We start from the raw sequence: 12,700 nt of genomic DNA, 5'->3' as shown, positions 1-12,700 counted from the left end.
TATCTAGCTGGGGTAATGTAGGCCCAGCACTCTTTCCTGCTTATGCAGGGGGTCGGACTCGATGATCCATTGAGGTCCCTTCCGACCCTAGCATCTATGAATCTATGAATCTATGAAGTCCTCGAGTGAATTAACGGGTAGACTGAATAATGAGAAATTCAGATCAAGGGCCTAAGCTTGAATGGTTCTCTTCTAAGGGAATATTTATGTTTTATCTTTGTGAAGCAGCAGAGAATGTTGTAGAATAAATAGTGGTGTTGCAGAAATGAATGATAGCTGTGGGGGGCTGGGGGAGTCAGGAAACCCCTAGTATATGGTAGCCCATAGTTAAGAAGGTATATTCAGAGGGTGGAATAAGGCACAATCTGCATGAACAAACACTTATGCATCCAAAGCAGATAATAGAATCACTCCTTTACTTTCATCAGGAAATTTGTAGTTAGCTTGAAACTACACTTCAGTTGCTCATTAGGTGTAGCCATTTAAAGTGAACTGGTCCAGATACTCAGCAGCATCATTCAAAGAACCAAATTCATTTTCATGCAAACTTTTGACTTCTGGAATGGAACAGACGTTGATAACTTCAGGACACAACCAGGATGGTCTTTGTTTCATGCACATTGCTCTGTGCAATAATAAAGGGAGACCATTTGAACTGCAAGAATGTGGATCTTCATTAGATGTGCCATGTGCTCCATGCTGCTGTCAGTCAGGAGGTGCAGTGTGCTTTGAGCTATTGAAAAAATTCTCTAAGCACATGGAGCTTCCTGCTGTCACCCTCCAAATTATCCCTACAACTTATGTTCCAACCTGTAGGAACCTCTAGGTTGTTATATTTTTCCTTGTAATAAACAAAACAAAATTAAATTAAAAAAATAAAGAAGAAACTAAAAGAGAAAGGAGAGAGAGAGAAAAAAAAAATGTTTGGATGGATCAGTGTGTAAACCTGGTTGTTTGGGGCCAGAGGTTGTTTGGGCACCTGTTTTTTTGGGCACCTAGCCCACTGTAGGGTCATGACGTTCATCACCACTCCAATATGTAGCCTTTTAGATATTGGTCATTCAAATGTGTTGGTCAGCAAACCAGTCTCCCACTCTTGTTTGGCATACTGCTCCAGAGGCAGGATCTGGTTCTCTCCTGTAGTGGTCTTCCTGTTGGTGATTGTCTTTCTGGTGACTGCCCATATTCTTTGCTGCATCTGACTCTCTGACCTCTGGCCAGCTGATGGTCGAGGCTTAATCAAAGTCATCTGGGAACTGGTCTCTTCAGTCCCTGCATGCTGGTTCCCTGACATTGCTTCTCTGCAACTCTCTACAGCATGGGTGTCCAACCTTTTTGAATGTGGGGCCGTATCATGAACTTTTTATCACCCAGTGGGCCAGCAAGCCATATTCAAAGACCTGACAGGAAATGGCATCACATCAGGAAGTGATGTCATGTGACCTTTGACACCAATGAAGTTGCAGGAAGTGACAATGAAATGGGTCTGGAAATGTGGTTTAAAATCCAAAATAGAAACAATATAAAAGCAACAATGAAATAATATCAAACACCTGACTAAAATAAACACTTTTGCTTTTACTCATTTCTCAATGAATGAAAGAATAGGAATCAAAGGGGGGGTGCAAATGCACCAGTGCATCCCCCCCTCCCCAATCCAGCCCTGCTAATACCCAGCAGTCAATTTAGATTCTGTTGAAAGAGCAGCCGCTGGCTGGGGAGAAGCCAGCGACAGCTTACATGTGAAACAGTCTTCAAAAAACCCCAAAATGCCAATGGAACAAAAAATAACACATCAACAACCTACATCTCTTCAGCCCAGCTAGCAAGTCAGCTCATGAGTAAAGCTGACAGCTAACCCTTTCCTCTCTGGTGTGCATGTGATCTGGCGCTGCCCCCTGGCTCTGCTGAGAAGGGCTTGCTGGGGAGCAAGCCTGGGTAATACCACCTGCCAGGGTGAATGCTGGGTGGTGGTGACAAATTCAACACTTTGGGGAGAAGCTGGAGCGCCCATATTTTTTACAGGGGTATAGGTTGTAGCTGTGTTGATTTAAGCACATCAGTGGACCAGGTTCTTTGGGATCCAGGAAGAGCATAGAACAACTGCAGATGCATCCTCAGCCTGAAAAAGGGTGTTTGTACCCAAAAGCTTGCAAAGAAGAATTTTTCCAACTATTTGACTTGGTCTAATAAAAATATTTTTTATATTCTCTTGGTGTAAATGTTTTCCACCTAATGCAGAAAAAGCCCAGCAGAGCCCTGAGCCACAGAAGGGCAGGAAGCCTCCCTGCCCCCCCGCCCCCGGGTACTGCCACTGCCAGGAGCAAGGAGCAGCCCTCAGGACATGCCCAGGTGGGAGAGGGGGAGGGGAGAGATAAGCACATGCACAGAATCCACATCCCCTGCTCAAGCTCCAGGTTCCCTCAGGCAAAGTAAGCACAACCTGAGCTCATGCATGCATACTAGCCAGTGTCCAGGCCAAGCCAAAGCTGACCCCATGGACTAATTCCAAAGAGAAAGAGTTGAGCCTGGGCACATGTGCAGTAACCATGGCCTGCCTCCCATTCTTCCCTCACAACTAAGGTTGGGCATCGGGTGTCAGGCACCAGGCAGGAAGGGCCCTGAAGCCAGCTGCCCACTCTGCTCCACTTCCCTACCCGCATCACATCCTTACAGTTACCTTGAGTGCCGCAGCCCAGGTGCATCTGTGCAGAAAGGAGGCCACCATGTTTTCATCTGGCAACAAAACCAGCACCACCCCCCACCTCCGCAGGGAAACAGCACCCCAGCTGCCCCTAGGAGCCTCAGCACATGTGCAGAAGGGCTCCTCCCCTGCCAGAAGTGTTTACTTTTGTTTCCCATCACAGCACTTTGGGCCTCAGAAAATGGCTTGGCAGGCCACATGGAAGTCTGTGGGCTGTATGTTGGACAAGCCAGCTCTAGAGTTTCTTCTTAACTGCCAACCTTCTGTGCTCAAGCAACACTGAGCCAAGAGAAGCAGACCTGGGCTGACAGGCTGACCCCTGGGCCCCCTTGTCAGCTGGGGCTGCTCTAACCCAGCTCAGTGTGCTGTGGTCCCAGGTGCATATGTAAATGGCATGCTTGGAGCAATAAACTCTGAAGCAGTAAGCACCAGAGTTTATTGCTTTGCATTAATATGCACATGTGCCCTGCTATTCCTAGGCAGTAGCCAGGGTCTTGAAACCTCTTCAGGCATATGCCAGGGAAATAGATTGGAGGGGATGTGTGGAAGCATGGTGGTTAGCCTGCTGGCCCTTGCAGGCTGGCTTTGCCCCCCTGAGTCGCTCCTCAGCCAGTTCTTCAAATAACAAAGTCTTTCAGTTATGCAGAAGTGAACAAATAAGCAAACTAAATCCATCTGTCCTGCAGAGGTGCACAAGTAGTAACCCTTTGGCTCTGGCTCCCCACACCTGGCTCCTTCTAGCATCAAGAAATAGAAGTTACCACTTGCTTCCTCATCTCGCTGGGAGCTTTTTATAGCTCCTACCAGGTAACTCCATATCGATCCAAGTGCTCTGCAGCTTCCCTCTCTCAACAGTACTGTCTAATCCCTCATAAAGGAACAAACCATTCTTTTACAGTGTGGCAGAAAAACTAGGATCACAGCAATCCTGTAAGACACAAAACTCCGTATTTTTTTATTCTCCTGTGGAGAAGAACTTACATTTTCCAAAGTGGATATTTTTGTGCACTTCTTTGGACTTAACACACATTATATGGTGTCCTGTGGTTGCAGGGCACTGGACTCATTGAACCAGGTGGGCCATACAAGACCCATCATCAAAATATATTTTTTCTGGTCTTCCTCTTTTTCCTTCCTTCCCCAGCACATGAGATCCAAGATACATATGAAGTGAGGAAAAAAAGTTAGACATGAAACCAGCAATTTCCTGTGGCACACACTGCTCCATGTTTGAAAAGTAGGGATTAATAGTACAAACAAAAGCAATGCTTATACATTTTTCTTATGCTGATACAAGCATTATAGCATTTCTGAGGTATCCCATCTGCTATCATGATATATAGTAATAATAAGACCTGAGATCTTAAAAAGTCTCTTAAATAAATGTCTAGTTTATGATCTGAATATTCAAGAGTCTGAGAAGTGATACATAGCTATCCTAGATGGGTAGGAGAGTTGCAAATGCACTATAAAGTAACTGTATGTTGTAGTGTTCTAATTCAGCAGCCTGTTTATGTTGGCCCAAATTCTAGTCACTCCTAGATAAAGATAAAGGAGAACTGTTCATGGAAGAAGAAGTACAAATGGTCTGTCGGGTTTCTAAATAAATCAAACTACTGTACCCGTGGTTAGGAGCAGCTGGCTTTTTTCCACTCTGGAATCTCTAGTGAGTTCTTATCTCCTAGTTCTACCATAGCTTGAAATGCCATAGAGATCTTCACTGGTAAAACAGTTCTTGGCTTGCCTCTCAAAACCAAAAAGAAAATTTACAAGAAAAATAAATATGTAGTATTTGCCATTGTTTTCAAGGGGAGGAAACTTGTTACACAACAGAGGAGAGTAGCAGAGGTGGAAGAGAATGTATACCAAGGGGACCCTCTCTTCTTTTATTTAGAGCTATGATTAACTCACTGCAACACACTGCACCTGTCTTCCTTAATTAGTATCGTGATGTGACCTTAGCTATGTTGTGTGCTTTACTTTATTTTTAGCAGTAGCTTAACGACAGGATTGGGAAATGTGCAAGACCACCAGCCACCACAGCCACTGGATGACTGCACCGCTGGCAGCCCAGCCTCACTGCTATGTACTGCTCCCACCCAGGACACAGAGCTGCCCTGTTACACCTCTGATACCTACCATACCAGTCTCAAATTGCACTCACCCATCGAAGGGCCTGTTTCCATTTGTGTTTGACACTAAGCATTTTGACAAAATATTTTTTAAATTGATGTCCTAAATATTTAAAGAGCATCAGCTCACTACTTTTTACAAACAAAAATACATCTTCTTTCATCTCCTCCTCAATAGGCCACATGGGCTGAATCATCTTCATCCAAATGTCACTGAACTTCTTCTCTCAGTTGAGGCTGTTGGCATTACAGCTCTCAAAGCCAGTGTCCAGGGAAACACAACTCTAATAAATTTGATGGAAATAACAGTGCTACTTGACTGAAGCAAACAGTGACAGCCTTTACTGAGGTCACAGTGCATGTGACAGGTTAGTACAGGCTCCAACTCTCAACAGCTAATTACAATTAGATTAGACAAAGGAATTGTTGGTGTCACTGGGCATAACCCTGGGTAACTCAGAGGGATGGAAGACCACGAGTGTCGAGGAAGTCCTTCTGCTCCAGGCTCAGATGAGCCAAAGCCCCCCCTTGCCCAACCTTTGCAACCCTTTCTTTGGTGCCTGCAATCTCCTGTCCTTCTGGAAAGCAGGCGAGCTAAAACTGTTATCTGTGGAATGCAAGGGCACCGCTCGGAGAGAGAAAGGAGGGGGGAAAGGGGAGAAAGAGGGGGGCCAGCTGCTGGAAAATCATTGACAGCGAAACTGACCGGGGTACAAAGATCTCGCTGTTGCAGGGTTAGGTGTGCAGGATTTGAGACAATACAGTCTCCCTGCGCCTTTTACCTGAGCTCAAATAAAGTCCGTCTGCTTCTCCCCCAGTGTGTTTATTTGGTGCGACGCACACCGGGCAACGAACCCAATTGTTGCCTCCCTCGGGCACCTTGTGCTGGCAACAGAATGAACAATGCATTGTGGGCTTTTAAAGAAACGTCTTATTGTTATTTTGGGGCCTAAATAATGTGTTTACTGCTGCCATTTACTGACTCCGTCCATTGATACCTGTGTTCTAGATTGTAAAGATGCACTCTATTTTGGAAGAATCTATTTAGACTGTAAGCTTTTCAGGCAGGGGTCATCATTTGTTCTGTCCTAATACAATATTTAACACAATAGTATCCTAGTTCAAGACTGGGTCGCCTTGCTACTACTGCAGTTCAAATGTTGCAACTCTTGATAGAAGTCCTAAGGCATTCTCTAAAGAGAATTCACTAAAATGTAGTCAGTTTCTTGACATAATGTTAGAAAACTAGCTGTCTACTGAGCATAGGACTCTCTTTTCCTATGACTGCAGGAGAGAGTTTGAAACATTGGCATTCAAACCAAATCAACCCTACTACACTTATTGTGCAACTGAAGTACTCTTGATTCTTATTGCTGTTTCCTGAAACATCCCTTATTCTCTTGGGTTTGCTAACTCAATAAAAGTCTTCCCACTTCATGTGCTGAAATCAGTTCACAAAAGCTAAGCAACCCAAAAATGTAGATGGTTAGTCAAGTAGATCATTCAAAACTTTTGGATCTGAGTGTATGGATGACTAATATTTTTGCATGGCCATGTGCAAAGTTTGTTACCTATCTGTAATCACAATAATTTCTTGTCCATCGTAATCACAACAACGCTGCTATCAGGATTTAGAAAAGACGAAGTAAGGGAGAGTGGGGGGAAGAGAGTGAGAAAGAGATGTGGACAATTGCAGTGTTTCCAAAAACTGTGGGTTTAGGCCCCACCACAGTACAGTATGCCATTTTTTGTGACCCTCTTAGTAGCATTTACATGTTTTGCATGTGCATGGAAAGTGGACTTGTTGGATAATATTTTCACCTTAGTTGTACTCCACCCTGGAAACCTTTTGTTCCCCCTTCCTCCCACTCCTTCTCTAAGAAGTATGCTCCACAGCTTGGGAAATACCAAGCTACTGTGTTTGAAAACTCATGGAGCTCAGAGGAAGTCCTGTATAACTGGAAAAGGGCAAAAATACAGTGCCCGTCATTTTTTTAAAGGAAAAGAAAAGAATTACAGATCAGTCCAATTCAGAAAGATTGGGGATCAAGATACCTGTTCTACATAAACTGGGAACAGCCGACATTGATTTGTCAGGAGCAAGTCATGCTTAACCAATCTAATTTTCTTCCATGACAATGTGACAAGTTCTGTGGGTGGGAAGAGAGCAATCAATGTGATATACTCTGACTTTAGCAAGGCTTTTAACGCTGCTTCCTGTGGCTCACAGTAAGCAAAGGAAATGCAATCTAGATGAAACTGCTGTAAGGTGGATGCTTGACTGGTTCAAACATTGTGTTCAAAAAGTAGTTATCAGTGGCTCAATATCTAACTGGGAGGAGGTATCAAGTGAAGGTCCCCATTGATCTGTTCTTGGGTCTGTCCTCTTAATATCTTCATTAATGACTTTGAGGGTGGGACTGAGTGCATGATTAGCAAATTTTCAGATTACATCAAACTAGTTGGGATAGCAGAAATTCTGGAGGACAAGATTAGGCTACAAAATGACCTTGAACTTTTATGTCCTCCTTCAATATAATATCTAAGTCTCAATTTTAAAGGTATTTATTTTCACAACACCTCTGTATAAAAGGAAAGTGCCATTATCCCCATTTTACAGACTAATTGAGATTTACATGCTGAAGTCTGTGGTGGAACAGGGAATTAAACCATAGTCTCTTTGGCCAGGTACAGAAGTTACACTCAGTGGGTGTGTCTACACGAGATGAGTTACTGTGTATTACCATAGTTTATTGCACAGTAAGCACATGCGCCTACACATGCATGCACTTACTCCACAGTAAAAACCCTTAATCCTGTTTACATTTTTTACTTGCAAATATAAGTAGCAAATTTAAGTGGGGTTAGTTACTGCACAGTAACGTACATATAGACATGACGCAGGAGCAAGTTTGCACCCAGGTCTACCCAGCCACTAAAGGGCTGCAGGCTAAGAGCCTCTCCTGCCTCAGGGTTGGGCTGCCTCTATGGCAGCCCCTGCCTGCAGGCTTTAAAAGCCTGCAGACATTTTGAGTCCTGGGACACATTCAACAGAGAGTCTGAGGGTACTCCAGGCCCTGTGTGTCCCCCTGGTCAGGCCACAGACTATCTGTATCTGCCTGCCTGCACCCTAGTGCTGCTGCTTGGCACTGCACTGCCATGCAGCTCCCAGGGCAGTGCCATTGAGGCCAGCAGGGTGCTGCAGGATGATGCAGGCTATAGCAGTCTTCTGCCAGGCCTGTCTGCCCAGGGCCAGCTACAGGCAATTTCTGGCCAGCAAGGCCAGTGCCACTTGCTTTCAGCACACCCCCAGCAGCCTGCCCTGCACCTACAGGTGCTGCAAGGTATTGCTTCTTCTGTACAGCTGACTTTCCCATTCTATGGCCCTGTGCTGCCCACTGCTGCCAGCAGTCCAGGCATGACAGCTCAGGGACAGGTGCATGGGGGCCCAGAGAGCCAGTGCAGGACTCCACATGGCCTCCTTTCTGTCTGTGGACATACCCATGCCCATGCCCTGTACCCAGGGCCCCAAGTGGATCAAGGAAGAGACTGGCACTCTTGTGGCATTGTTGGGAGAGATGCAACACCAGTTTGAGTGGGGCAGGCACTCCAACCTGCATATTTATGAGGAACTGTGAGGCCGGACGTGGAAGTGAAGGTACAACCAGTCAGTGCAGCAGTGTTACATAAATGTCAAGGCCTTGCAGGCACAGTGGGTCACCATGATCGACCACAATCACCAGTATGGCCTGCAAGTCCATGCCCTTTATATGGCAACTAATAGCCTTTCTTGTGTCCAAGGACCCAGGCTGCAGCCATGCCGTATGCACCAGCACGGTTGGCATGCCCAACCCCCTTCCCCAGCCTGGCACCCCTGATAACATGTCACCAGGGGAAGTCCCATCAGGCACCCAGCAGCCCATCCTGCCCAGATCCCTGGCTGCAGTTTCCATCAGCAGTTTGGAGAGCCCTGGCCAATGCCTCCCTCACCAGTTCCACAGCCCCAGGGCCAGCCAAGAGGCACACCCAGCCATGACACCACTGGCTGTCATCAATGCCAGCTTCTCCCTGGGTAGGGCCCCCAGCCAGGCACCTGCATGCTGCACTGCACAAGCTGAGGACACTGGCCACAGTGACATGTTGTCACTGGCAGGGAGGAACATGCTGAGACACCAACCATGCTAGTCCCAGCCACATGGTATGCCCCACACTGCAGGGAGACCCCTCCTCACCCCTACCTTTGGCCCCTGCCCCTGTCTTTCCTCCCTGCCTGATCCATCTGCACTCCCCTGGTCCCAGGTTCCCCTCCCTGCCCCCAGCAAGCAGAGAGTTGGGAGACAGTGCTAAACTTATTGAGCAGCCCATGCCCTGCAGCTAGGTGGGCATGGACCTCTCACATGCCAGGGAATGTGTCAATTCTGGTGGTATTGTCCTCCTTAGCAATGGGGGGCAGGGACACATAGCACAGCCACAGGTAGCCCTCCAGACAGTGGCAGAGGTTCTGGGGCAGCCCAGGTTTTCCTCCTGCACTATTGTAGCTCACAGTCCCATACCTGGAGTGCAGGTGTGCCTGGGGAACCATGATAATCAGAAGCAGCAGGGTGTAGTCAGTTGGGCACCCCTTGGTCCACACAAAAAGCTTATCATGCTCAAACAGCTCATCAAGCACTGCCTGGGGCATATGCAGCAAGGACACACTTGGGGTGCAGTGGCAGCACAGAGGTGGTCTATCCCCAGGGTGCCTCCCCAGGTAGGCCCCCAGTGGGGAGGGTGGGGGTGCAGGCAGACTCCTCATCCCAGTTGACCAGTACTCCCTCGAGCCCAGGTTCATAGCTGTGGCAGCAAGTGCTGCCAGGAGCTTGGCCTGTCCCACCCTGGGGATGGGGTGGGGGAACCAGCCTGATGGCCCCAGGGGGTGTGTGGGGTTGGGAAGCTCACTTGGCACCTGCCTGGGACTGGGCCTGCCAAGATGACTTACCATGGTCCCTGGGCACCTGTGCACAGTCAAACCCTGATCTGAGGCTGGGCAGCACATAGTCCCTGGTCCAGAGCATTTATCTCTGAAATGTTGCAAATGCTCACAACAAGCTTCTGTACTGTGGTTCTGCACTGAACACAGGAGAGAAGCTACACTTGACAGTGGGGATGTGGCCGCAGGGTCACTGGTACCCACAACCAGGATGCTGTGAATGCATCGGCTCCACCCTAGGCACACAATGGACCACACCATCCTCCTCCAACAGCTGTGGCAGTCTTGGAGGAGCATGTAGAGGGCAGACAAGCCTGGCAAAAGGAGGATGTTTCCTATGAGAACATGTGGGACCAGCACAAATCGGTGCAGGACTGGCAAGAGGAGGAGCGGTACCGGGCAGGTTGGGAGTTCCAGGCTGAGCTCCTGGCCCTGGAGCACGAACAGCTCCAGGTGCTGCTGGAGCAGAATATCATCCTGATATGCACAGTGCAGGCCACAGATGGTGACCACTGGGTGCTGGACACCATTCTGGCCCTGGTGGTCACCTTTGTGACACCTGCCACTGACCCTCGCTCCATATGCCCCCTGGCAGCCACCTGCTGACAAGCAACAGGCTCCCACCTGGGCCTGGGAGGAGGTCTTGCAGTACCTCCAGCCACCAGGAGGTTCTGGTCTGGCCCCCACCCTGGGTCCACCACCACCGAGCCTGTATACTGGTCTCAGGCCCACCACTCTGCAGATGCAGAGCTAGAGCTGGCAGCAGTGGGGCCAGGTCTGTACTGCAGGCTATGTACAGTGCCTGGTAGAGGGGGAGCCATCCACATAATGGGATCAGCAGGCACTGTTGCTCCTGGGTGGACCCACCATCCACTGAACTCACCATGGCCTCTACATGGGGAAGGCCCCAAGGCTGGGGTTCTGGGCTCCTGTTCATGGGCTCTGCCCCCTAGGCACCTCACCTCACAGCCCCCCACTCTGGGATCCCACAAACAACACTTTGTACATAGTTTTCACAGGGAAAAGGGCTTTTTATTTTTGGTGGGTGGGGAGAGTGGTGGAGGGGGTCTTTGTTGGGGGGTGCTTTGTATGTTGGGGAGGGAAAGGGGATTGGGGTTCTGTGATGTGAGGGAATAAAGACTTATTTTTCTGACGTGATTACAGTGAGCATGATGCTGGAGTGGGAAAGGGGCTGGGGGGTCCTTGCGTGTTGGGGCAGGTGAGCTAGAGTGTGGAGTGCTGGAGGAGGTCAGCTAAAACCTCCTGCACCAGGTACCCTGGCCCCCATTGGCAGGTGTATGGCTCTCCTGGTGCCTCAGAGGGACACACGAATGCTGCTGCCACTGTAGGTGATGCTTCTGCTGCCAGGTGTCCTCCTCCCACCGCACCTCCTCCTCCCAGGCCTCACAGAATAGCTTCCCCTGGGCTTCACAGATGTTATGCAACACACGAGCTGCAATGATGACCCTGAAGGGGTTCTCCTCAGCAACCTCAAAGTGGGTCATTAGGGAGAACTAGCAGCCCTTGAGGCAGCCAAAGGTGCACTCCACCAGGGACTGGATTCAGCCCAGACACTGGTTAAAGTGGGCCTGGTGAGGCTCCAGTTAGCTGATGTAGAGCTACATCAGTCAGGGCAGGAGTGGGTAGTCAGGGTCCCCGATGAGCATGGGCAGGACCATGACGGTGCCCAGCTGCAGTTCTAGTATCCCTAGTGGGAATCACCCACTCTCCACAGGTCCCACCAGGCTGGAGTTTTGAAACACATGGGCATCATGGGCACTGCCCAGCCAGCACTCATGTGCATATATGTGCTGTGGTTGTCCAAGACAGCCTGCAGGAACATGGAGTGAAATCCCCTGTGGTTGTAATAAAAGTGGTCTCCATGGGGTGGTTAGGTTATGGGAATGCGGGTCCCATCCATGGCCCTGATACACTGGGGGAATCCCAGTGCATGGAAACCCACCACCACTGCCAGGGGATCATACACGTGGAGAACGGTGTGCCCCAGCATGTCCTGGAGCATGTTGTACACCTCCAGGACAGCTTCCCTGGCAGTGGCTTTGCCTACACCAAACCAGCGTAGCAGAGACTGGTGCGTGTGGTCAGTTTCAGCAGGGTGAGGGCCAGCCAGGTGACCGCAGGGACGGCCAGGTGCAAGTCAGTGTCCTGCCTCTCCAGGTGGGGCCAGAGGTGCTGGAGGAGGTTCCAGAAGGTGTCCTGGGTCATGCAGAAGCTGTCCAGCCACTGCTTGTCAACCCAAGTGTAATGGATGACGTGAAGCCACCAGTCCTAGATCAAATGCATGTGTAGATGCCCCCACTGTGCAGTAAGCACACAAAAAGTGCTCTACAGCCATAATCAAGGAGACGGTCAGGGCACATAGAGCACTGTAAAAATTGTGGCTCCTGCTCTAAGATAACCCTGAATGGATGTGGTATCAGACTTCAGTGCTGTAGGGTAGAGTGCCCTAATGAACATCTGTATCGTATCTGAAATATGCTAATGACCCAATCACCTAACCTAATTGCGAAACACCTTGGGAATTTTTTGTTGACTTCATTAGGGTGGATCAGACCCAAACCAATACTGCAAAAAAAAAGGTCCTGAGTTTTTCTTTGTTATAAAATCTGAGCACTGATGCAGAGCAATAGACCTTTAATTTCAAAAGCTAGCTTTCCCCAGATATAGGCCTCAGACTTTTTTAAATTTAATTTGCAATTCCATCAAATCTTCCAAGAACATGCTGTCATTGGATTTGTTGATATTAAATACTAGGGGTGTGCAAAATGGGCCATATTTGATTCGGATTTGGCCCAAATCAGGAACAGTGATTCAGTTATTTGATTTGGATCACTGTCCCCAGTTCGATTCAGCTGAATCCAAATCTGAAGATTC

This window comes from Crocodylus porosus, unplaced genomic scaffold, assembly GCF_001723895.1.
Source record: "Crocodylus porosus isolate Cpor-Errol unplaced genomic scaffold, CroPor_comp1, whole genome shotgun sequence".
Taxonomy (NCBI): domain Eukaryota; kingdom Metazoa; phylum Chordata; order Crocodylia; family Crocodylidae; genus Crocodylus; species Crocodylus porosus.
Note: the sequence above shows the minus strand (reverse complement) of the source record.